Source organism: Lagopus muta, chromosome 3, assembly GCF_023343835.1.
Source record: "Lagopus muta isolate bLagMut1 chromosome 3, bLagMut1 primary, whole genome shotgun sequence".
Lineage (NCBI taxonomy): Eukaryota > Metazoa > Chordata > Aves > Galliformes > Phasianidae > Lagopus > Lagopus muta.
Genome location: NC_064435.1, coordinates 8,593,358 through 8,607,251, shown reverse-complemented (window position 1 = coordinate 8,607,251; position 13,894 = coordinate 8,593,358). Strand labels below are relative to the sequence as shown.

Genomic DNA, 13,894 nt, shown 5'->3' with positions numbered 1-13,894 from the left:
ATTGAAGAATGAATGTTTACAGCAGCTTTAAGAAAGGGACTCCTAATCAAATCTAGGTGACAAAAGAGTGACAGGCTGAGATTCTCAACTGGTGCAAAGGACAGAGAGATGTTGCTGCAAATCTGACTGAGAGTCCATGAGTTTCTGATAAATTTCCACTGTTGCTTTTCATAGAGTCACAGAATCACAAGGTTGGAAAAGACCTACAAGATCATCTGGTCCAACCATTCTCATATAATCAATACTACCTACTAAGCTACTAAAACATATCTTGTAGCACCTCATCCAGACGCCTCTTGAACACCACCAGGGACAGTGCATGTATTTTGCTTGTATTTGCATGACAGCAGGGGGGAGGTTACTTGTTGTTACTTGGCCATTTTAGGGGGGTACTCAGTGACTCTTGCTCAAGGCCCATCCATGTCACCTAGGCAGGAGGAAAAGAAGGATAAAAGAGGAACCGAAAGCAATGAGGATAGGATTTCTGACAACAGAATGATTCCTCACGAAGTGATGCCTCTATGCTCAAGTAGAAGAAGAGGTGTCTGCCATCAGATTCCTCACACTACAGAATTCCTGCATGCTGACAAACTCTCCTAGACCTGCTGCCTGAGCACTGCTGCTTCCTCCCAGATTGGCTCCACGACTGCCTCCGCTACCTGCTTGCTGTCCAAGGCCGGCCACACTGCTGCTTCCCTCCCGCCCCCCTTCTGCTTCTGCCTCGGACCTTCAAACGCCATGCAACAGGACCGCTGCTGGATCCTCGTGGTGACTCTCCCCACTTTACACAATTCTTGCTTTTTTCCCATCTTTTCTATCGCCCTCCTTCCCTTCCCCATCTCCCTGATTAGGATTTGTAATAAACTGGTTGGACTAACATATGAACTGTTATTTTCTTAATCTCACGCTGGGTACAGAGATATTAAAAGAACCTCATCTCCCTCCTATAAATTGGAGCAAGATACCTTACCCTTCCTTACTCTTGCAAGAGTAAATGCATGCTCAACCAGATGAGCCCTGCATCCAACCTTTGTTCATTCTGGCTAAATAGCAGCTGTGAAAACTGTTCATAAAGTTCACTCATCCACGGCTACAGAAGAATAAAAGTCTGCAACTCACTGCTGTGAGCATCTGATATTTCCTATGACCACAAAAAAAAAAAAGGAAAAGAGCACTTTGTCTAAGAGAAAGGTGTTGCAGGTTTGCTGTTTAAAAACACCATTCTTAAAGATTCTTATGTAGGGAATTGGATGCAATTCCCAATAATCCATCTGGAGCTCCCCTCTAGATCTGGTGGTTGTGTGGCTATTTTGGCTGCAAGAATTCCCTTTTTAACCCGGAGGACTTCATCTTGGAAGCAAAGAATGAGGGCATTCCCTACTGACTGATGCTGGTATGATTGTAACTCTGTAGGTTACAAGGCCTTTGGAAATGGACTGCTCCATCAGGATTGAAACATCCTCTTCTGGAAAATGCATCACAGGTCCTTCAGTGATTGTTTATCTCCAGGACAAGAATGTCCTCCACCTTCTGACAAGAACAAATGAAACACTCTGTGGTCTTGTACAGGTTACACATACTAAATCACCAACGAGACCCGTAAATACACCCAGGATCAATCCCTAAAGGCATTTTTATCTGAGTTCAAACTTGGCTTGATATCAATTAATTTGGGAGGTATAGCAAGATCACAGCAGGAGATGAAATGGATGTTTCTTCACATGCCCCAATTCTTAACAATTGGATTTTCTAATTACAAAATGCATAAATAAAGAAGACACCCAAGAGCTTCTAAGTTCCTTTAATGAGTGCATACAAATAAGCCCACACAAGAATATCCAGAGAAATGAGAGTAATGCTAACAAAATGTGGATTCATTAAATAGTTGCTTACAGCATAGCTAGAACTCCTTTTATCCATATAGTTTAGGATAGAAATTATCATCTGTTAAGTGAAAATCATGGTTACAACCTCCTTAAACTGAAGTATCTGAAAGCCACCCCTATTTCCTTATTTGGGTATCTTCACAAAGAAATGCTAACTTTCAGTACTGCAAAATGTTTGTGGAGTCAAATGATTTCACAAATTCACAAAAAGTTCTAAATAGCTAGAATATCTTTGGTTTTGGCTTTTATCAAGGCCAATTATTAAACCCTATAGTATGTCTTTCTCATTATTGCTTTAAAACAGCTCTTGAACAAAATGGAATTAAATAGCATATTGCTAACTCCATTCATTTGATGAGCAGGTCTTCTTAAATGTTTCAAGATGATGATCTGCAAGTGTGGCACAGTTGCCTTTTATTATATCATGGTACTGCTCTGGCCATTCTTGGTTTCCCAGTTGCTCTCTAGAAATCATAATCTTGAAGTGGACAAGACTGGTAAAAGTACACCAACTTGATATTAGGTTCAGTTTCATGTTTGTCAAGAGTCATAAAGAGGTGGAGTCTGCCTCAAAGCTAATTCATGTCACTCAGTAGAAGTGTTGAACTCCATATGACAACAGGTAGTTGCTGTCTTTCATATTCCTTCATAACTTCATAACTTACAGAAGGAAAATCACATGCCTAAATGGAGGCATCTGACTTGTTCTCTGGTTTCTGATCTGTCCTTGAGGAACTATACCAGAAAGCTTTGGTTCCCTTTAGATGTCATCTCTTTTCTGCTATCCTATATAGTTATCTCAGATAACCTAGGACTTCTTGTAGAAGTCCTATGTTTAAGCAACTGAATCATTTCCATCAGACAGCACTGAATCTTCAGAAAGTTACGGTAATTCAAGACTTCTGGAAAGCCATTATTGGTTTTTGGCCAAAGACAAACTTAGCCAAGCAAATTAAATTTTGTATGTATACTTCAACTACCGTCAGAAGAAATCTGTAACATTCCCAACACAGTTCATTCCAGTATAAAATTATATTTCCAAAAGTATAGTTATAACCTGAAAAGCACCTTCCATTTGAGGAATCATTTCAATTCTTTGCCTAGAATAAAAGAAACTGATATGGGAAAGGTTTCTGATATCATAAGTAGCACAGAGACAGTGAAAAGCTAGGCAAATGCCATCTGTCTTTTCCAACAAAATAGAAGGAATAGCATAAAGCCAGCAATTGCAAGTTGATAAGCAAAGGAAAAATGAGAAAATACTTTACATACCACTTTCCTAGGAGACTGCAGTACTAGAATCCATTTTATTTAAAAATCAGCTAGATGTCAACAGAGAAAACAAATGGCTACTACAAGAATCCAGAAGTATCTTTTGCCTTCAGAAATTTCTGAGCTAGAAGCTGGGAAACTGGGGGAGAATTCTGGGAAAATATCAGGAAATAGATATCATATTTCCTTCCCTGCACTCAGTTCAGATGAACTGAGTATTATGAAGAGAAGCCTGAGCTGGCGGTCAGTCTTTCTGACAAGGAACAGTCAGAAAAGCGCATATATAATAAAAGCTTCAGGTGTACACTGGGAAGGAAGAAATAGTATTGACAAAAACAACCCAAATGTGTAATGACTTCCTTTCATCTTCATTGCTTTAGGTTATCCACATCATAGCGCGCTGATCAGAAACATTATAAAAGACATAATGCATTTTAATGGAAGGAAATAGCATCCAAATCAAAATTTGTCTCCTTCACAGACGTCATTCTTAGACAATCTTCTTGGTATTTTTCTGACTCCAAAGATAAGACTTTATGTGTTGGATGCTTTCATGGGAGATAGCTGCAGGGTTACAGCACAGGACTGTACCTGAGAATGTGCATTAAACAGTGGGACTCCTCTGATGTCCAGTTAGACTGCTGCCAAGCTTTGAGCAGACGAGGGAGAACATGCCATTGTAGTCCAAAAGCACTGGACAGAGGTGCAGTGCCAGACACTGTGGGAAAATTGTGCCTATGTCTGGGATTTGTCTGGTCTTGGTTGTGTCCTTGGCTTGTTTTCATTTGAATCATTTTTTTTCTGTAATTTTTCCCCAGGAAGCCAAACAAATCCTGTTCCTACAAATCACAAAATCACAGAATCGTTGAGGCTGGAAAAGACCTCTGGCAACCATCTAGTTCAACCTCTCTGCTCAGGCAGGGACACTCAGAACACATTACCCAGGATTGTGTCCAGGCAGCTTTTGAATATTTGAAGGAGATGACACAACCTCCCTGAGCAACCTGCATCAGAGCTCAGTAATTCTCACAGTAAAAAAGTTTTTCTTCATGTTCAGACAGAACCTCCTGTGTTCCTGTTTGTACCTGTTGCCTCTTGTTCTGTTGCTGAGCATCACTGAGAAGAGTATGACTCCATCCTCCTGACATTCTCCCTTTCAAATACTTAAACACATTAATCACATCCTTCTGAGCCTTCTCTTCTCAAGGCTGAACAGGACCCACTTCCCTCAGCCCTTCCTCATAAGAGAAGTGCTCCAGTCCCTTCATCATTTCAGTAGCCCTTGATGGGCTTGGTCCAGGACATCCATGTCTCTATTGTGGGGAGCTCAGTTCTGGGGAATTTCACCTCCCTCCACCTGTTTGCCAGGATAACACTGGCTTTCTTACCCACAAGTGTATGCTGCTGGCTCATGGTCAACTTGTTGTCCAGCAAGACCCTCAGGTCCTTATTTGCAGATCTACTTTCCAGTGCGAGAGGCTACAGAACCAGTTACAACATGCAGATATTATGCTCAGTATTTTGTAGTTTCTGGGATAAAATCCGAGGAAATTTGAATTTGTCAGTTTTCCTTTTTTCTTCTAAATAAGAAGTTCTTGCAATAATCTAACCTCTTTATCCAGAGATTCTGATTACTTCAATTTATGTGCCTATACTACTATCCTGTTTACCCAGTGCAACTTCCACTTCTGCCCTTTTATGAACACCCCAATGCTACATGGCCCCATTGCTAGCGATCAACACTGCAAGTCCTTAATGTACTTAACAGATTGATTTCCACAAGTTCAAGCAAAAAAAAAAATTAAAAAAAAAAAAATCCACCTACTTTAATACCATCAGAAATGGACTCTAATCCCCATAGGAAATGGACAGAAACAGTGGTGTTTAAACTGTGGGATTCAATCACCTAATTTGTGGTTTTGCAGCACCTAGCACAATAGGGGTTCCCATTTCATTTGATTCCTACATGCAGCACTGTAATAGAAATAAATAATAATATGATTGCAGCACTGATCTTGCTGTTCTCACTGCCACTAGTTAATGAACTCTCATTGTATTAATGAAATCCAAGTGTGTGTTCTATAATTAGTCTTCTATCTGCCACATACCATAACTAGTCCTTACATTCTCCCTAATGACACAGATCCTAGCATGGGGGCTTATGAATGCATTTCCAAAGACAGACTCTATGTTTCACTTATTTTAATTATCCTCAATTTAAAATATGTGAAACAACAGTTCTTTCACATCTGGTCCTCCTATAATTTTATCTAACAGCTCCCCATAACATCAGAAGGAAAATCCTTCATTTTAATTGCACATTAGGCTTTATTTTTATAGGGGTAGACATCTACTTATTAATTCAGCTAATTCCTCTAGGAAACAAAGCAGTCCAGCATTCAGTGAGTTAAGTGCAATGCATCTGCTGCCACTGTCGATAACATTTTTTAGATTGCTGGGATTATGAATTCTTCAAATTCCCCTGACTAATTCTAAAGATTCTCTACCAGCTTTACTGGAGAGATAGAGAATGGGATTGCTGATACCATTCTGCCTCATATTTCCACTGTTCTTGCTTCTGCAGCAAAGTTTAACATTGCTGATGGAACAGATGCCTATTTATCAGAAAATAAAAAATGGAGAATCTGGAAATTTTGGAAAATCTTATGTGCCATAAATACCTGGGAATGCAAAGCACAATTAGATGACTTTTAAGATCCCTTCCAACTCAAATGACTCTATGATTCTATTATATACACAAGTGACTCCTAAAAACCATAGCTCTTTACTAAGTGTTCATTACCTGATTGATGAAGCAGGTTTTTCCCAAGACAAGCAATATGAACATTAAAGCAAAGAAACCAACTCTAGCTTTGACTAAAGAGAGGAGAGGGAAGAGGAAAGTGAAGAGCAGGCAGGAACTCAGACACTAGATAAAAGGAATGTAGAAGTTCCTGGTGAGAAAATTTCATTAGGTGTCATAGATATATCGGTGTATAATGCCATTACAGATGGCATCAACCAACTCTGTCTCTTCCCATGAAGCCAGTCTGTCCAGATGTGTTTCTCACAGCTCCTTTCAGAGAAATGGAACTGTGTGTTAGTCAAAAGCTTCTGAGTTGGAGAAGAAATAGCAGCAGTCCAAAGAATCACAAAGTTGATATGCTGTGGTCCAGAGGCATCAAAAATGCACATAACAAGAGAAAGAGAAACTGTACTTCATACTGTCATGAGATTCTGAATCATTCCCTAGACAAAGACAGGCATTCTTGCAGCCACAAACCAACTTCTTTGAATCTTCATCTTCCTCCTTGATGTTTTTCCTAATGCACTTTTCCTAATGTACTTGCATCTAGGCAGGCTTTGCCAATACAGTGTATTCCCCTTGAGGAATCAAGACCTGTTCTGTTAACAGAAATGTTAGCTGCTCTTCCAAAAAGAGGGACTGCCAGTGAACAAAAGGATTTTCTAGTGTTCCCACTAAAAGGACTTTTGGCAGGAAAATAAGACTCATTCACAATAAAGCCATTTTTTAGGGTTGCTTGTACCAATTTCAACAGGAACAAAACATCTGATTAAAATGAAAAGAGAGATGGCACAAAGATTGGTCTGTGAGCCCGTCCATCAGCCAAACTCTCCCTGGTGTCTTCAGCTGCCTGTAGGAATTGTTCCATTTCACAAATATAATCGTATGCTAACACAGAGAGAGAGATGCTGTCATTTATTACCTGGCCTCTTTTGTTGTTCCTGAACACCAGAGATGTGTCAGACCACTGCCACACATATCTGCCACACATGCCATGGTTCCCATGTTTAGTTTAAGGTTATTTCCATCTGGATTTTGTCCTTCTTTAGCCTGAGATGAGAAACTAGCTCAGAGGTGAGGTTCATTCTACAGTCTGAATCCACAGATCAGGAAACAGAATCTCATGTCCCATCTCTTATTGATACACCATCACCTAAGAGGAATCTGTCTGTGAAAGGATCTAGATAGTTCTGATGTCAGGCATGGGAGTTTTGCTTTCCACAAACTTTTCTACTTGGGAAACCACCATAAAAGTTTTAGTTTCTTCTAGAGATATGTTAGCAGCTAGATTCAAGTCTAGCCTGATTTCAGCTTCAGAATATCGGTTTCAATGTTTATAACTTTGTTTTATTTATAACAAGGACAAGCATTTGTTTTAATCTAATACTCACCGAGGTTTCTCTCTATTTAAGTAATTTACAGGAAATTCATATGGTTTCTCGGTTTGTTTTCTCCTTATGACAGAAAAATATCTAAAGAAATACAGATTTTAGGAAAAAAAAAGATGTTAGTGTTGACCAATGATACTTCACTTTTTGTTCTGGGAAGGATTGCTAATGAAACTGCATTGGCATGAAAGAACTCTAAGCCATAGCTCCTCCTCTGACAGGTTACTTACATCTATGGTGTACGAACAGCACAGTTAAACTGTTTAGTAAATCCAAATTTTACTAGAAGACCTGAATTTAGAAAAGCTGACATCCAATTAACACTGTATGTCATGGACACACAGTAGTAGTCCTGTACCGACCTTAACAGCAACAGCCAACATCAGGCTTAATCTTCGGAGAATTTGGGAGCAAGGCAGAAAGGCATAGGTGAAATGCACTGGTCCAGTGGCAGTAACAAACTCCTAACTCCTGGCTACCAGACACAAACCAATCCCATGGCAGGAATAGGACTAAGAATTCTAGAAATATAGACCCATTGTAAATGTAATTCACCATCTTGTTTCTGCACAGCTGTTTCCTACATGACACTAATCCCAGCAATCCAGGGGATTCCTTGCAGCTTCACCATTCCACTGCTCCCTGTCATTCCCATACAACCTTTCTACATCTTCATTTCAGTGCTTCTAACCTCCTATAGATAATTATACCACCTTGTACCATCTCCTGTGATTCCCCTTCCTCCTTGCTGTTTACACTTTCCAGAGATATACTGCCCACAGCAAGAACTTCACGCTGGCTCATTAACATTTAAAATCTCCAGGAAAATGTTTACAAGGTTACTTTTCTTTTAAGTTAACACAACATAAGAGTTTTTCTGTGTAGTTACATATTCAAAAATACAGATATAGGCAGGAAAATGGGAGACATAACAAAAGGAATAGAGTTTCGAGCATTGCTAAAATGTAGCCTAGGTTTTCTGCATTTTCTCTATCCATTAGCTGTCTTGATTGCTATCTTTAAAACCTTGTTTAGGATACTAGAGGACATTAGGACAAGTAAGAGGACATTCATGCAGTATTTTCTGTTACAGATTTCCTGTGGTCAATTTACCCCCTCTGTGGAGAATCTAATCTAAATCATGACATACACTGAACAAAATGAAGTAAGAAATTCCAGCAGCTCATCCTGCTTCTCTGTACATTTCCTAATCCAGTGCAGCTACAAACTCTTGCTAGTTTAGGTATGCAAATATTTCATTAGCCTTTTGTAACCAAAGAAAAGCTTCATGGGAAGAAAAAAAAAAACAAAACAAACCGCTACATATGTGGCACCTAAATTCTCTGTTTCTACATTTTCCACCAAAAATTAAAGCTAACTTTAAAGAAACTTGAAAGCAGAGGCATTATTTTCTACATAAATATAATTCTACTTTCCACCCTTGAATGACTTACACCACACAGGTGTTCAGTTGTTACATGCAACTGTAATGAAGACACCTGCTCAGTGAGATCCGTGCCAGCAGATCTAGCTGGCAGCTGCATGCAGCTCATCAGATGCTGCTTGCTGGGGCAGCAGTAAAAAGGATGGAGAAAGTTTCTACAGTTTCCCAGGAAATCAAACTGGGAAGCAAATAAGCAGAATCAGCCAAGGAATGAAACAACCATGGGAAGGCCAGCTACGGTCCACAAGATGCTGAAAATTTGGAGATCTTGTACAACCAGAATTCAGGTATAATGCAAACAGCCAAAACGCTTCTTCTGTGCCACTGGTCTGCAACTGGGTCACATGAATTGCTGACCCAGTTTGCTGCTAAGAGCAAAATAAGCCTTTTCTTTTGTAGATCACACTTAAGAAGGTCAACTTTGACTCTAATTTCCTGTATTTGCAATAAGAAAAAAAACTGTAAAAATATTTTGTAAAAATAGGTTATTTTTCTCTTAAAATGTCGAGAAGAGGGATTTTCTGTTTCTAATAGAAATCTTGCAAGGAATGGGGAGCAGTACAAACAGATGGCACCAAGCACTCTATTTCCTTACCTACAGAATCATAGAGTTACAGACTCATTAAGGTTGGGAAAACCCTCTCAGATCATCAAGAGCAGTGGTAGGCCCATATCTTCCAATTGCCACTAAACCATGTTCCTCAGTGCCACATCTCCACATTTCTTGAGCACCTCCAAGGATGGTGATCCCAGCTCCTCCCTGGAAGGTCTCTGCCAGTGCCTCACCACTCTTTCAGAAAAAAAAAAAAAAAAATTCCTACTATCCAACCTGAAACTATATCCATGTAAGGGTGCCAGTGGTGCTACCAGACATGTCCAGGGCTCTCACACATCTGCAGGATTGGCTGATGTAGCACCAGATCAGAGCCTTCCTGGTGGAGCAGTTGGGGTGCCCTAAGGCACCTCACATATTCTACATGGCTGAACCCAACGCTAATGAATGAAATCACCCCACCTACCTATGGATGTCTGCACCTCAGCAATTCATCTTGGCTTTTTTTTTTTTTTTACAGAGAGTGAAGAGAAGAAGATGCAGTTAGATCACATGCAGGTTCTCTGACTTATTTTAGCAGGATAAATCTTTCCCCAAAGATCTTTCTTTCCTCACTGATTAGATAGGAAGCTCAGGTGTGGGGGTGGTCCAAGTCCAAGTGGGATATCTAAAATGGAGGCATGCAACACCTGAGCATTATTTGCCACTAGCTACAAAAGCTGAAAGCTTACATCTATGTTCCCCTTTTAGCTGAAGAAAGGATTGTCATACTGACAGGAAGTTTACTGCTATAGATCTCAAAGTAGACACTTGCCTTTGCTGAGATGAATCATGCCTTTGCCTTCACTCAGATGAACATTGCCTAAGGCTTGGTCTAAGCCTGGGGCAAGAAAAAAGTGTTGAGAAGAGTAAATACTTGCAACTAAGGGAAAAATGAAATGTGTTTTGGTGCTGTCTGAGGTCCAGCATTATAAATTAAAGGCATGAACACTCACTTTCTGTTGCTTGAAGCCCCTCTGAGTGGTCCATAAGCTCTTTAGATTGTGATCTGCTGAGACAGCTTACACTGAAGAAAACGGGCCTGACCAAAAGAGAGGGAAACTGATCTCTGCCAGGTGCCTTTCCTGAAAAAAACCTCAAAGCGAAGTTCTGTTACTCTTGCATCTGCATTCTCACCCTACCAAAAGTTTGGGTCAAAGTTCAGAGTAAATCAGCTTTTTTAATGAATCACTTAGTATTTACAAAATAGTAAAACATCCCACATCGCTATGTTCACAATGATTAATGTTCTATAATAGATTTCTGCATGTATGGATATCTCATGCAATATTCATCACAATCCTGTAAGTGCCTGGGTCAGCACTTTTACTGTGAACCATAGATACCAGTGAGAACCTCTAACCTCACACAGGAAAAGTGTGGAGGGGAGACACATAATCTATTCCTCCCCTGTGTTGGAGGGTTACAAAGTTACAGAAACATTGGGTATGTGATATTTAACAGTTTGATACAGGAAATTAGACTTGAGGTTGCATTTTATTGTTCCTCATTGTGATTTTCATGGGGAATAGAGATGGTTTCCACCATGTTCTGTTCATTCACTAAAGGAAATAAATGAGGTTTTTTTATTAGGGTTCCTACTCGTTTCTGTATTCTTACTGAAGTGGTTTACTCAGTTTAAACAAGATTCAGTAATTATTATCTGTGCACGTTCTTGTAATTCCTTTCAGGGTTTGCTAGAGCAGAGTGCCATAGCATACTTCTACATAAGCCTGACTCTGTACAGATGAGGGTTAAAGACATAGTTGTGAGGCTCACATACTCCTCTATTGTCATGTCTGCAGTTGCGACATGTATATTTTCCTACTTGCTGCAAGAAAAACCAGAAAGTAGTTGTGATCTAGAGTTGGAGTACACAAATTCTCAAGTTTTTTCTGCCTTGAATGATCACATGATTAATTTTTCTCCTTGTAAATATAGGAATAAGTATTTCTTTCTAGGACAAATTCTTCTGAGAAACTTAAAGTTCTTCTCCCATCCATGTTTTGCCTACAAGGTGTCTTAACTAGCCTTGATGCAGTTCAAGGAATCAGGCAAGTATCCACAAGCAGATGGTTGCTCAGCAAATCTTTCCTCCCTTCCATGCAATTCAGAGAGCAATGCAGATTTACCCACTCACCATTCCAAAAAGTAGACTGTGAAACATCTGCCATTGTTGCCCTGGTCTCCTGGTTAGATGCCAGGTTGTACAATCCATTTTTTATAAGATGGATTTCTTGTGACTTTTTCCCCTACAAATCAAATTTATGAACAGTTTGCCAGCCAAGTAGTAGGGTTAAAAGGTGGTCAGTGCTAGTGGCAGTCACCTCACTGTGACTGTCAACAGCCTTTACATTCAAAGGAATAGCGGTAATCCTTCCTGGCAACACAGTGAGAAGATCACTGTGCTGTTCTGGCTCTCCTTTTGTGTGACATACCAAAAACTGTTGTTAAAATGAGAGGAAAAGGCTGTCATTAATTTGAGTTGCCATTTCATGGTCAGGGTCTGATTTGCAGTAGGTTCACAGTGCATATTTTCTCCATCTAGTCCTGGCTATGAGAACATGGATGCAGCCTGGGGGAATGCTACCTATAGACTGCGACTTCATTTCAACATCTACAGCAGAGGTTGAAGCAGTGTTTGGAAACCCACACAGACAAATAAGTTCACAGAGCAATTCTGCAGCCCACAGCTATACCTCAAATATACTTGGGCATTTCAGATAATGTTAAATAACTGTGTGGGTAGATTCAAATCTAGACCTCCATTTGTCAGTATCAGTGGGATTGAGAGTACCCTCAGCAAATTTTCTGACAACACAAAGCTGAGTGGTGCAGTTGACACAATAGAAGGGATGGATGCCATCCAGAGGGACCTGGACACACTCAGAAAGTGGGCACACAAGAATCTAATGAGGTATAACAAGCCAAGTGCAAGGCATTGCACTTGGGTCAAAGCAATTGCAGATCAAAACAAGAGTGACCAGCAGGTAGAGGGAGGTGATTGTCCCCTTCTACCCCACTTTTGTGAGTACTGTGTCCAGGCCTGGGGCTCCCAGTGCCAGAAAGGCATGGAACTGTTGGAGTGGATCCTGAGAGCCACAAAAATAATGAAAGGCCTGGAAGACTCTCCTACGAAGAAGGGTTGTGGGAGTTGAGATTGTTTGGCTTGGAAAAGGCTTGAGGGAGATCTTATTGTGACCTTCCAGTACTTGAAAGGAGGTTATAAATTGTTGGGGAAAGCGACTTCTTCTACATTCTGATAGTGGTAGGATAAGGACGAGTGGTTTTAAACTAAAAGAGGGGAAATTTAGATTAGATGATAGAAGGAAATTCTTTAGACAAAGAGTGGCAAAACACTAGAACAGGTTACACAGAGAAACTGCCCCATCACTGGAGGTGTTCAGGACCAGGTTGGATGGGGCTCTAGACAGACTGTTCTGTGGTTGGCAAGGAGGCTGGAGCTAGATGATCTTTAAGGTCCCTTCTAACCTAAACCATTCTATGATTCTGTAATTCACTAAGAGAATGTACACACCTAGAACACACTGTAGACATTCACATATCTGAAGCTGAAGCTGAATTATATAGCCCTGGGGCACAGTTCGTGCACCTAAATACAGGCTGCTAGTGCCATCTAGATGCTCTAGGACCTTTGAGAAGGTTGCATCCTCCTGTACAGGCAGCTGGAGGCTGGACTGGATGCGTTACGGCAGCACTGATGCATCAGAGGGCTGCAGAGTGCCCCTGGCATCTCTGGTCAGTGGAGTCAGCACCTTGGCAGAGCTATCCATAAGATTTTTGTTTGTGAGGTTTGGAACCCTTCATCTTTTAATCCCATGGACTTCACTGTAACATATATTAAGGAGGTACATTAGATTCATTTCATTTATTTTCCATAGAAAAAGTTGAAAGCAGTAGTCTGTGCACTACAGATTGTTAAAAATGAAGTATTTCCTCTGGGTGTCAAAAAAACCTGCATTAAAAATGAAAAGGTTTCCAACAAAATGTTAAATTAATGACATCTCTTTTTCCTGTGCAAGTTTTTTTCTCTTTGTCTCATCCTTTTTTTTTTCTTTTTCTTTTCTTTTTCTTTTTTTTTCAGCAATGAAATAGAACCAGAAAATAGAGAAAACAAAAGCTAGGATCACAGGAGAAAATATAAAGCCATGAACAAAATGAAGGAGAAAACTTCAGAAGGTAAATGCTTTCCTAAACATTTCAGATCAGTCACACTAACAAAAGCTTCTTTATGGAGCTCACTGAGCAGTAGTGATTTAAACTGCTTTCTTTGTGAGAAGAATTTTTAAAGAAGTTTTCAGCTAATTTTAGTCTCCACCAAAACCACATTCAGACAAGCTGATCTGCACTGACCACTCAAATGTGATTTCCCATGTCAACAGCAGCTCTTCTTTTTTGTTCTAGAAGCCTTTCATGCTGCTACAACTGTTTATGCACATGACAACAAACCAGACAGATCCTGGCCATTACATTACATAGTTCCTA

General features: G+C 40.1%; 2 protein-coding genes across 3 annotated transcripts in view; both read right to left on the bottom strand.

Moving 5' to 3' along the window:
• The window catches only part of DNAAF11 (dynein axonemal assembly factor 11), a 348,016-nt gene that overhangs the window by 184,911 nt on the left and 149,211 nt on the right, over window positions 1–13,894 (bottom strand). The gene's annotated exons all lie outside the window — the stretch shown is intronic.
• KCNQ3 (potassium voltage-gated channel subfamily Q member 3) overlaps window positions 1–13,894 on the bottom strand; it is a 199,433-nt gene that overhangs the window by 131,441 nt on the left and 54,098 nt on the right. The gene's annotated exons all lie outside the window — the stretch shown is intronic.